Source organism: Rhinoderma darwinii, chromosome 5, assembly GCF_050947455.1.
Source record: "Rhinoderma darwinii isolate aRhiDar2 chromosome 5, aRhiDar2.hap1, whole genome shotgun sequence".
Classification (NCBI taxonomy): Eukaryota; Metazoa; Chordata; class Amphibia; order Anura; family Rhinodermatidae; genus Rhinoderma; species Rhinoderma darwinii.
In genome coordinates, this window is record NC_134691.1 from 208,506,247 (window position 1) to 208,520,468 (window position 14,222).

Below are 14,222 nucleotides of genomic sequence, written 5' to 3' on the forward strand. Positions count from 1 at the left end.
AAAAAAGTTATCAATGTGAACAATACCGATACTTATACTCACCTACACACACACACAAACAACCACACACAAACATATACACAAACACATATAAACACACACCCATATATTACACAAACACACACATACACACAAACATATACACAAACACACACAAACACACACATATACACACAAACACATGTACACAAACACCCATATATACACAAACACACAAACATATACACACAAACATATACACAAACACACACACACATATAGACAAACACATATACACAAACACATATACACAAACACACACATATACACAAACACCCATATATACACAAACACAAACATTTACAAAAACACACAAACATATACACACAAACATATACACATGCACAAACACACCCATATATACACAAACACACACACATAAACTCCAAAAAACACACATATACACACAAACCTATACACAAACACATGTACACAAACACACAAATATACATATACAAAAATACACAAACATATACACACAAACATATACACATATGCACAAACACACCCATATATATACACACACACACACACACACACATAAACACATACACACACACACAAACATATACACAAACACACGTACACAAACACACCCAAATATACACAAACACACATACACAAACACACACACACAAACATATACACAAACACACCCATATATACACAAACACACCCATATATACACAAACACGCCCATATATACACAAACACACACATATATACACACACATATACACAAACACACACGTATACAAAAACACACACAAACATACACACAAACCTATACACATATGCACAAACACACCCATATATACACAAACAGACACATATACACACAAACATATACACATATACACACAAACATATGTACACAAACACACCCATATATACACAAACACAAACCCACACATATACAAAAACACACACACACAAACATACACACAAACATATACACACACACACACATATACACACACACACACACACACACATATACACGAACACACGAACACATGTACACAAACACACCCAAATATACACAAACACACACACACAAACACATACACAAACACACCCATATATACACAAACACGCCCATATATACACAAACACACCCATATATACACAAACACACCCATATATACACAAACACACACATATATACACAAACACATATACACAAACACACACGTATACAAAAACACACACAAACATACACACAAACCTATACACATATGCACAAACACACCCATATACACACAAACATATACACATATACACACAAACATATGTACACAAACACACCCATATATACACAAACACAAACCCACACATACAAAAACACACACACACAAACATACACACAAACATATACACACACACACACACACACACATACACACACACACGCACACACACATACACACACACACACACACACACACACACATATACACACAAACATATACACAAACACACCCATATATATACACACACACACACCATATATACACACACACACAAACACACACACATATACACAAAAATATACACAAACACACAAATACACCCATATATACACTCACACATATACACAAACACACCCATATATACACAGACACACACACACACACACACACACACAAACATATACACACTTACCTTTAGCGGAGCGCAGACTTCTCCTTGCGACGGGTGCCTTCCACTGCATCTTCTGCGCATGCGCCGAGATGCGCGTTCACGAGCAAATGACATCTTCTGCTCAGGGCGCAGAGGATGTCATTACGCATGCGCGGCCACCGCTAAAGGTAAATAGCGGTGGCCGGGAACCTAGGCAACGAGCAGGATACAAAGAGGGACCGACCGCAACTTCAATCAACGATATCATGAAAACGACATCGCTGGACGACGGACAGGTAATTAGAATTCTTCTTATTTTTATATGGGGGAGCTTTATAGCTCCATTTATCAACTTGGGACAACCCCTTTAAGGAAACCTCATCGACTGTATGTTGTTATAAAAAACTTCTCTCCTCTAGACATACAGTAGTGGGTGACAACTTGCTATAGTTACAGTCCTGGATATAAAAGGATCATATAAGACAGCTTTCTGTATTGACCTTTGATGTATTTATACATACAGTACTTATTTAGTTGCTCCTCAGCCATCTTTTATCTAGACTTAACCCCAATTTTGATAATCTTTCTGGGTACTGCAGTTCACCCCGTTCGATTTATCACTTCGCTTGCCCACCTTTAAACCCGCCTAAGCTCTCCTATGTCTTTCTTGTACACAAAATTCTGCATAATATTCTATATGCAAAACGATTAGTGATTTGTAAAGTAGTAGAAATATGATCTCATCATGTGCATCTATGCCCCTTTTAATGCATCCCACTATCTTATTGGCCTTGGGAGCAGCTGCCTGATACTGATCGCTACTGATAACCAGAGTTGCCAACCGTCTGTAAATTTACGGACAGTCCGCAAAAGCCCAGAGCTTTTTTCTGCCACCCGTAGCATTCGGCTGAAATAAACACTGTCCGGGATTTCTTCTGTTCCCTCCGATGATTTGCACTGTGCATGCGCCAAAATTTACATACACAGACACAGTGCAAACAAGGGAAGCGGGAATTAGGAGGAGCGTATGACGGTCTGTGACTGTCTCTGACTGAGGTGACCTTAGTCAGAGACACACAGACCATCATTGGGTCGGTGCCGGGACCAGTAACGTTTGAGTCATCTGGTCCTGACCTCATCCTGGGACCAGGCAGGGTGGTGTGTGTGGGGGTGGATTGAGTGTCGGATTCACCAGTTTTCAGCCCTGCTTGTAGCTTTCCCGCTCTTAATTAGCGTGGGAAATCTACAAGTGGGGCTGCGACTGGTGAGTCTCACAGTCACTCCCAGCAGCCAGTTTGACTCAAAGTCTCTGACCAGTTACCACCCCCACGCAGCAGACAGACCTCGCGGGCGGGAGAGACCATGCCCGCCATACTTGAATTGACCCTCTACTACAATTGTTTCTATAGTGTAGTGGTTAGCTCGTTTACCATACAAGTGAGAAGTCCCTGGTTCAAAGCCATGCAAGGTTTTTTGTTTTTTTTAATATTATTAATATTAATAATTGTATTAGGCTGAGTTCACACTAGCGTTACTGTGCGTTTACCTCTCTTCCATCAGAGGAAAAGAGAATCGATACATTAAATGGAATGCAACGGTTCCATTAGAATTACCATTGAATTTAATGTTAATTCTTTTGTATCAGTTGCTTTCCGTTCATCTCCGTTCACTAGGTTTCCGTTTTTTTGGACGGAAAAAAAGTTTTGCAGACTACACTTTTGTTTCCGTTCAAAAAAACGGAAACCTAACGAACGGAGACAAACGGAAAGCAACTGATACAAAAGAATTACCATTGAAATCAATGGAAATTCTATCGGAACCATTGCTTTCCGTCTATTGTATCGATCCTCTCTTCCTCTGACGGAAGAGAGGTAAACGTATACTAATGCTAATGTAAAAGAAGCCTCACTTTAATCGTTTTTTAATTCAACTTGAGTTGTGCACGTACTCTTCTTTTTATTATCCCACTTGTGTGATCACTTATAAAAGGAGTTAGTTATGCTCTTTATTATCACTTAGGCCCCATACACACAACTGTGCCCGTAATCACGGTCCGTAATTACGGGCATGGCTGGCTGCGGAAAGTCATCCGGATTTACGAACCTGGCTCTCATTATAAAGTATGGGAGCACTGTCCGTATAATAAAAAAATAGGACATATCCTATTTTTGACGTAAGGTTTCTGCGGACATAGAAATTAATGGGTCCGTAATTACGAACGAAATCTATGGTCGTGTGCATGGGGCCTTACTCTTGATTTTGTAATGTGTCCGTAAAAAATTTGGTCTGTCCGTGATTTTTAGCTCAGTTGTCCAGAAATTTCTGAAGTTGAGGTTGGCAATCGGGCTGCTGACTAATATCCCGAAATCCTTTACAATGTAAGTAACATAGTCAGTAACATACTCATGTATCAGAGTATAGCTGATACATGAATATGTATCACGTATAACCACGCTCTGTTTTCTATTACTGAGACAATTATTTAACCACAGGCAAACATGTTCCCTCAGTCCCTGCTTTCTTATTTTATGTACCAACCTGCTTTGAAAAAACAAGATATATGACATCCAACGATTCACCTGGTTCAGTCTAAAACGTAAAACAAATACTGCTTCAGGATTTTAAAGCAGAATTTGTAGCAGAAACGGTTTTTGATGTGTTTCAAAGCGATTTTTGATGCAGTTTTTTTAGGATAAACCCACTAGAGGTTGGTCAAGCCCACATGACATGGAAAAACTTCACCTAGCCTCTTCTCCGGTGCCATTTTCTTCCATATGTGCTGTGAAGAATAAGCAACATTGAGTTTTCAAGGGGAACCTGGCATTTCTGGGGCCCCAAGCACCTCTGCTGAAGCCCCAACCCCTGCAGAATAATGCATCAAGGTAAAGAGGTGTAAAATATGCCTACTCCTGAAAATTAAAATTAACATAATTAGTCGACGTAGGATGCAGCAGGTATGCATATGTGAAAGTTACATTTTATTATTTTAAACCCGAGCAAATTATTAGAAGCTATGCATTTTATAAATGTATTTACATTTTTTTTTTACAGGAACAAGAAAGACAGAGTCTCCGTTATTGGGTACATCTAATTATTGTTTTCCGGCAACAGAGAGGATATATAGGACCGCAATATCATGACTTAAGACGGTGAGTTTTTATTTCTTCACATTAAACTGTAGGTCAAGTGAATACAATCTATTGTCTCTGTTATCAGAAATTTTGGGTGATGGGGGGTTGAAGACACTGACCATAGGACAGGTGTATGTAATTTTTTGCTCCCTGTTATCAGCCATTTCAGGCCAGGGAGAGGGTGACTGTAGTACAGGTGGATACAATGAAAATATTATCATGTAATTTTTATTGGTGGGTTTGTTCAAGATAGGCATGACAATATGTCATTAATAATAAAGTATTAATTTTTTTCTTTCCTTCTCTTCCAGATTTTTGCCAACTGCGGAGAGTTACACATCCTTGCACCTCCAATTGAGATTGTGAAGTGCGCATGCCACGTGATCTGGCAGTTATTGCAGTCTATATTGAAGCCCAGTCCGACCCAGGAGATTTGGCTGCAGGCAGCAGCAAGAGGCTTTCAGTCTGTGGCCAATTTTCCAAACTGCAGAGGCGCCGTAAAAGTGCAGCTGCCACCGCATTCAGGATCACATACTTCAATTACAAGAAGTACTTTTCTGTGGTCCTGATGGCGGTGGCTGATGCCACGCACAAGTTTCTTGCTATCGAAGTCGGCACCTATGGTAGTACTGGGGACTCCCAGGCACTAGGGACTCCCAGGCACTAGGGACATAGACATTTTGTCGTAGAATACTGGGAGATCAGATGACTCTACCTCCTCCAAGACTTCTTCCGGGTACCACGCATCCATTCCCCTTCGTCATGGTATCAGATGAGGCCTTTCCGCTGATGACCTACCTGCTGCGCCCATACCCACGGAGGGGACTGGATGTCTGTAAGAGGGTCTTCAACATGAGAATGACCCTGGCACGACGCTTCGTGGAGTGCACCTTCAGGATCATGGCTAGTAACTGAAGTATTTTCACCCATGCACTGCAGTTGGATGCCGAGACAATTGACATGTCATCAAAGCTGCCTGTTTGAGCTACAACTATGTTAGGGACTATGACAGCCCCAACATTCGCATGGTGCCACAGGTGGCTTTTGGTGACCCACAAGTCAATTGTGATTTTTGTCGTGCATCCAGATCAGCTGCATGGGTGAGAAATACCTTTACGGACTACTTCATGAGTCCCGAAGGTGCCGTGCCCTGGCAATTTAATAGCCTCTTTGAAGTGCAGCCTGACCAGGACTGATGGTTTCCCTCACACCTGGCATCCATTACTTTGGCCTCTACTCAACTCTGGCTTTATCCTGGCCTCCACTCCATTTTGGCCTCATCACATGGACAATTGGCATTATTTATAAGCTTTATTTTTTTATTTTGGACTAATGCCATGGTCAAATTGGCTATTTTTTAAAATTAATAAATATTGTATTTTTTCACCAGAAACTGTTAGTTTTTGCTTTTTTTAACTTTCTTTAAGTAATGGGTCATGCACATTTTTAAAAGAGGCATATTTTTTAGATCAATCCAAACCAAGTTGAACCTTTTTAACCCCTTCCCGACATTTGACGTATCCATACGCCACAGTCGGGTAGGGGAAGTATGGAACGGGCTCACGGAGTGTACCCGCTCCATACGATGCCAGTGTCGGCTGTCTGTTCCACAGGTCCGCCATCTTTGTGCACCTATTAAGCCCGGCCTCTGGCAGGGTTTAATAGATGCCTGTCAGAATCACGATACACTGCAATACATTAGTATTGCAGTATATGGTGCAAAAAATAAGCCCTCATACCACTTAATCGATGGAAAAATAAAACAATTTATGGCTCTCGGAATTTGGCGACACAAAATAAATTTTCTTTTTTACACTTAGGTTTTTACTTGTATAAATAGTAAAATATAGAAAAAACTATATATATTTGGTATCGCCGTAATCGTATTGACCCACAGAATAAAGTTAACATATTGTTTTAATTGCACAATGAATTCCGTAAAAACGACGTGCAAAAATCCATGGAGGAATCGCTGTTTTTTTCATTTTCTACCCCACAAATAATTTTGCTCGTTTCCTAGTACATTATATGGCATAATAAATGGCCCTACAAAAAAACTACAATTCTTCCCGCAAAATTCAAGCCCTCACAGGACTATATAGACGGAAAAATAAAGAAGCTATAACTTTTAGAAGGTGGGGAGGAAAAAACGAAAATGAAAATCTGAAAAAGGGCTGCGGCGGGAAGGGGTTAAAATGTGTTTTATGCAAGCTTCATACAGCTGAGTTTGCTCTGTGATATGTATATATGATTTATCTCAGTTGTATCTTACGGACCGAACACAGTTCAGGGAGCTGGAATCAGAGCATCACAGACAATCCCCCTGTGGATAGCGCCACATAGGCCCCCTAGAGATAGTGCCATACAGGCCCCCGTGTAAATAGTGCCACACCCCCCTATAGATGGCGCCACACAGACCCGTGTAGAAAGTGTTACACAGCCCCCTGTAGATAGTGCCACACACAACCCGTTGTAGATAGCGCCAAACAACCCCGCCTGTATATAGCGCCAGGTTGTCCCCTTGTAGACAGTGACACACACCCCCTGTAGATAGCACCACCCACTTGTAGATAGCTCAACACAGCCCCCTGTAGAAATCGCCACCCAGCCCCCCTGTAGATGTGCCATACCCCTGTAGTTAGTGCCACTTACCAGTTCCCGTTCCAGCGCTGTCCCCTTCTCCGACGATGCAGGCCTAGTCTCTTCTGACGAGGCCGCATTCAGTGGAATGATGCAAGTGGCGCGATGATGTCATCGAGCCGCCTGCATAAAAAAAAAAGGCAGAACGGCGGGGAAGGGAACCCTTGCCCTGCCAGCGATATCAGTTGTATCCGTGTCTTTTGGACGAGGATACAATTGATTCCAGGGGCCTTCTGTTTTGTCATGGTTTTTGCTGCTCGTGGTAAAAAACGTGACAAAACTGCGATGTGATCTTTGGGCGGCCGTGGGCCCCCCAGGGGCTGCGGGTGGCCACCCATAACAGACCTATGGGGATCCGCCACTGCCGATACCGAATAAATCCATGCTGATACAGAGTTATATGTTTATTCTCAGATAGTCCAGGATAGCTTTTCAAACCTTTTACTTATAATGGAGGTTAATCATGCATGCCTATACTACACAGGGTGTATTCCATCTGGACCCAGTGATTTGTAATTTTTATTTTTAAAGAAAATTCAACAGGCTATTATTTCAGGGACGAGTACAGTTCTGAAGTGGCTTATACAATACAAACCCCCATAAATCACTCTATTTTGAAACCGGCACCCTCAAAGTATTCAAAACAGCATTAAGAAAGTTTCTTAACCCTATAGGTGTTTCACAAGAATTAAAGCAAAGTAATGGGTGAAATTGACAAATTTCATATTTTTTGCAGAAATTCATATTTTATCCTTTTTTTCTTTCACACAGAGGGTTTTACCAGAGAAACGCTACTCAATATTTATTGCCCAGAATCTGCAGTTTTTAGAAATATAGTGTGCTATTGGACTGAAGCACAGGCCTCAGAAGCAAAGGAGTACCTAGACGATTTTGGGGCCTCCTTTTTATTACAAAATATTTTAGGCACCATGTCAGGTTTGGAGAGGTCTTGTGGGGCCAAAACAGAGGAAACACTCCCAAAAAGACACCATTTTGGAAACGACACCCCTTAAGGAATTTATCAAGGGGTATAGTAAGCATTTTGCCCCCACAGTTCTTTTTTTGCTGACTTTAGTGGAATTAGGCCGTGAAAATGAAAATCTACGTTTATTTCTAATAAAATGTAGTTTTAGCTAAGATTCTTAAAATTTTACAATAAATAAAGGAAAAGTGTACAGCAAAATTTGTAAAGCAACCTCTTTTGAGCATAGCAATACCCCATATGTGGCAATAAACTGATGTTCGGAACTAAGTCAGGGCTTAGAAGGGATGGAGCACCATTTGGCTTTTGGAGCTCACATTTTTCCGGAAAGGTTTGCGGCGTCATGTCACATTTGCAAAGACCCTGCAGGACCAAATCAGCGGAAACCCCAAAAGTGATCTCATTTGGGAAACTACACCCTTGAAGGAATTTATTTAGGGCTATAGGGAGAATTTCCACCCCACATGTTTCTTGCCGAATTTAGTGGAATTAGGCCATAAAATTGAAAAGCTAATTTTTTTCCGAAAAAACGTGGGCATTCAACTTTTACAAGAAATAAAGGAGAAAAAGCACCCCAACATTTGTAAAGCAATTTCTGCCGAGTACGGCAATACCCCACATGTGGTCATAAACTGCTATTTGGACATACAGCAAGACTCTAAAGGGAAGAAGCGCAACTTGGTTTTTGGAGTGGAGATTTCACTAAATACGTTTTCGGACACCATGTTGCATTGAGCTAAGGTACCAGTATATTGGAAAGCCCCGAAAAATTACCCAATTCTGGAAATTACATCTCTGGAGAAATTTATCTAGGAGGTATTGTGAGCATTTTGACCCCGCAAGTGATTTGCAGAAATTAGTGCACAGTGGATGTTGCAGATTGAAAATTTACATTTGACATATGTGACCAATATGTTGTGCACAGCTTGTGCCACTGGAGACAAACACCCCATAAATTGTTAAGTGGGTACTCCAGAGTACAGTATTACCAAATATGTGGTCATAAACTGCTGTTTGGACCCACTGCCAGGCTCACCACCATTTGGCTTTTGAAGAATAGATTTTGCTTGGCTGTAGTTCTGTTTAGGGTTTTACTGGTATTTCAGCTTATAATGTGGGGGGGCATATGTAAGCTGTGCGGAGTACATCAGGGCATATGTAAGCTGTGCGGAGTACATCAGGGTATATGTAAACTGTGCGGAGTACATCAGGGCATATGTAAGCTGGGCAGAGTGCATCAGGGTATATGTAAGCTGGGCGGAGTACATCAGCGCATATGTAAACTGGGTGGAGTACATCAGGGTATATGTAATCTGTGCGGAGTACATCAGGATTAGGGTATGTTCACATGGCAGCGTCCGTAACGGCTGAAATTACGGGGATGTTTTCAGGAGGAAACATCCCCGTAATTTCAGCCGTAACGGCATGTGCAGGCGCTTGAACGCCGCGTCAGTTACGGACGTAATTGGCGCTGCTAATCATTGGAGTCAATGAATAACGGCTCCAATTACGCCCAAAGAAGTGACAGGTCACTTCTTTGACGCGGGAGTCTATTTACGCGCCGTCATTTGACAGCGGCGCGTAAATATACGCCTCGTGTGAACAGACAAACGTCAGCCCATTGCTTTCAATGGGCAGATGTTTGTCAACACTATCGAGGCGCTTTTTTCAGACGTAATTCGGGGCAAAAACGCCCGAATTACGTCCGGAATTAGTGTGTGTGCACATACCCTAAAAGTAATCTGTGTGGAGTACATCAAGGTATATGTAAACTGTGAGGAGTACATCAGGGTATATGTAAGCTGGGCAGAGTACATCAGGGTACATTTAAACTGTGCCGAGTACATCAGGGTATATGTAAGGTCTGAGGAGCACATCAGGGTATATGTAAGCTGTGTGGAGTACATCAGGGTATATGTAAGCTGTGTGGAGTACATCAGGGTATATGTAAGCTGTGTGGAGTACATCAGGGTATATGTAAGCTGGGCGGAGTACATCAGGGTATATGTAAGCTGGGTGGAGTACATCAGGGCATAATAGGATGATGTAATAATGGGGTGAATGAATAATCCATGGATTGGTGTGGTACGCTTTGAACCAATCCTTTATGCACAGTCTGTTTTTTTTGTTGAATTGTACAAAAAATCTGCACTCCAGTATTGCCTAATCTTTGACTTCTTTACTAGCCCTATAAGGCCCTAACGTTTACTCATCTCCACTGCATCTACAGGGTCCACCTGTGTGGTCTAGCAAATGTTGATGCGGGGGTTTTTAGTGAAAATCTACTGGACCTAAAAAAATTGTCTGGGCTGTGATTTAGCATCATTTTGCATCATTGCGTTTTGAGAGTCATAATGTGTCCTTTTTCGTTGACGGAGAAGTGTCAGGGCGCGTTTTTTTTGTGGAACGAGCTGTAATTTCTATTGGTTCCATTTTGGCGTACATGCGATTTTTTTTTTTATCACTATCTATTCCATTTTTTGAGAGACGAGGAAACCAACAAACAGCAATTCTAGCACTGTTTAGTTTCTTCTTTTTTACAGTGTTCACCGTGCAGTGTAAACAACATGTTAACTTTATTCTGTGGGTTGATACTTTTACAGCAATACCAAATTTATATTGTTTTTTCCAGTTTACATCTTAAAAAAATCATGTTTTAGTGTCGCCATTTTCTGACAGCCATAACTTTTTTTTCCAGTTGATATCGCTGTGGGAGGGCTTGTTTTTTGCGTGACGAAGTGTCATTTTTGTGGGTACCATTTTAGGGCACTTGTAACTGTTTGACCACTTTTTATTACATTTTTCTGAGACAAGGTGACAAAAAAAAAAAAAATCTGATATTTTTATATTTCAGGGCGTTCCGAACGCGGCAATACCTATGCATAGTTTTCATTTTTTTTATAATTATAAAGGACTTGATAAGGAAAACAGGGCGATTATTATTTTTATTACTTAAAACATTTAATTTATTTTTCTTAAGCCCCATGCACACGAACGTGTTTTTGCGGCCGCAATTCACCCGCAAATCTGCAGGTGAATTGCGGTCCCATTAATTTCTATGGGCCCATGCACACGACCGTGGTTTCCACGGTCCGTGCATGGCCCAGGAGCCTGGATGGCAAAAAGAACGGACATGTCTTATTACGGCAATGTTTTGGGGTCCAGGCTTACAGAAGTGAATGAACGCGGCCATGTGCATGGCCCGCGATTTGCGGGTGGCCCGCGGGTGACACTCCGAGGCCGTCCGAGCCGAAAATCATGGCCGTGCACACCATAAAAATAAATTTTTATTTTTTTCACTTTTTTTTTTTACACTTACCTGGGTACTTGAAGATCAGATCCCCTGTACAATACACTACACTACTTATGTAGTGAAGTGTATTGTAACTCTAATTTTACAACTGACAGTTAAGACTATTACGTCCTGCCTTGGGCTCCTGTGCCCGCTTCATCTTCATGACGGGTCTGGTACGTCGGATTGCGGAAAGGTGCTTGATATGCTGACGTACCAGACCCGTCATTTTGCGCTAAGGGGTTGAAAAAAAGAGCGCACTGGTGAACTCCAAAAGTCCTGGACGTCCACAGAAGACAACAGTGGTGGATGATGACAGAATCCTTTCCATGGTGAAGAAAAACCCCTTCACGACATCTACCCAAGTGAAGAACACGCTCCTGGATGTAGGTGTATCAGTATCTAAGTCTACCATAAAGAGAAGACTTCATGAGATCAAATACAGAGGGTTCATCACAAGGTGCAAAGCATTAATCAGCCTCAAAAATAGAAAGGCCAGATAAGACTTTGCCAAACAACATCTAAAGAAGCCAGCCTAGTTCTGGAACAGCGTTCTTTGGACAGATGAAACTAAGATCAACCTGTACCCGAATGATGGGAGGAAGAAAGTATGGAGAAGGCTTGGAACGGCTCATGATACAAAGCACACCACATCCTCTGTAAAACATGGTGGAGGCAGTGTGATGGCATGGGCATGCATGGCTGCCAAAGGCACTGGGTCCCTAGTGTTTATTGATGATGTGACTGAAGACGGAAGCAGCCGGATGAATTCTGAAGTGTTCAGGGATTTACTTTCTGCTCAGATTCAGCCAAATGCAGCAAGGTTGATTGGACGTCGCTTCACAATACAGATGGACAATGACCCAAAACATACTGCAAAAGCAACCCAGGAGTTTAAGGCAAAGAAGTGGAATATTCTGCAATGGCCAACTCAATCACCAGATCTCAAGCTGATCGAGCATGCACTTCACTTGCTTAAGACAAAACTTAAAGAGGCTCTGTCACCAGATTTTGCAACCCCTATCTGCTATTGCAGCAGATAGGCGCTGCAATGTAGATTACAGTAACGTTTTTATTTTTAAAAAACGAGCATTTTTGGCCAAGTTATGACCATTTTTGTAGTTATGCAAATGAGGCTTGCAAAAGTCCAAGTGGGTGTGTTTAAAAGTAAAAGTCCAAGTGGGCGTGTATTATGTGCGTACATCGGGGCGTTTTTAATACTTTTACTAGCTGGGCGCTCTGAAGAGAAGTAACATCCTCTTCTCTTCAGAACGCCCAGCTTCTGACAGTGCAGACCTGTGACGTCACTCACAGGTCCTGAATCGTGACGGCCACATCGGCACCAGAGGCTACAGTTGATTCTGCAGCAGCATCAGCGTTTGCAGGTAAGATCGACTTACCTGCAAACGCTGATGCTGCTGCAGAATCAACTGTAGCCTCTGGTGCCGATGTGGCCGTCACGATGCAGGACCTGTGAGTGACGTCACAGGTCTGCACTGTCAGAAGCTGGGCGTTCTGAAGAGAAGAGGATGTTACTTCTCTTCGGAGCATCCAGCTAGTAAAAGTATTAAAAACGCCCCGATGTACGCACATAATACACGCCCACTTGGACTTTTACTTTTAAACACACCCACTTGGACTTTTGCAAGCCTCATTTGCATAACTACAAAAATGGTCATAACTTGGCCAAAAATGCTCGTTTTTTAAAAATAAAAACGTTACTGTAATCTACATTGCAGCGCCTATCTGCTGCAATAGCAGATAGGGGTTGCAAAATCTGGTGACAGAGCCTCTTTAAGGCAGAAAGACCCACAAACAAGCAACCACTGAAGACAGCTGCAGTAAAAACCTGGCAAAGAATCACAAAGGAGGAAACCCAGCATTTGGTGATGTCCATGGGTTCCAGACCTCAGGCAGTCATTGCCTGCAAAGGATTCTCTACAAAGTATTAAAAAAAAAAAACATTTTATTTATGGTAATGTTAATTTGTCCAATTACTTTTGAGCGCCTGAAACGAGAAGTCTGTGTAGAAAAATGGTCGCAATTTCTAAACGTTTCACAGGATCTTGATGTTCAACCCCTTGAAATAAACCGGAAAGTCTACACTTCAATTGCATCTCAATTGTTTCATTTCAAATCCAATGTGGTAGCATGCAGAGCCCAAATCATGAAGATTGTGTCACTGTCCAAATAATTCTGGACCTAACTGTACGTTATGCCTGAAAATTCAAGCATTTTGGTATGAAGTTATGAAAATAAAGGTGAATATTATTAAAATACCACAAGAAAACAAACAATTTGGTTAGCTGAAGTTTTCCACATTTGAATTGTAGAAATTTCTATCGACACCCAATTTATTGCAATTACCAGTCTACCCATAAAAATAATTATCCTAATGATCTCTCTTGTGTCCCTTTGTTTCTATAAGAAACAAAATAGAGATTTTAAATATGTATAGATTTGAAAGCCTTTGATTAAAGGACACCTTTGACATGGAAAAAATATTTTCATACAT

At 41.5% G+C, this 14,222-nt stretch overlaps 1 protein-coding gene across 4 annotated transcripts in view; it reads right to left on the bottom strand.

The window, feature by feature from the left end:
- CTNND2 (catenin delta 2) overlaps positions 1-14,222 on the bottom strand; it is a 794,124-nt gene that overhangs the window by 423,243 nt on the left and 356,659 nt on the right. The window lies entirely within an intron of this gene.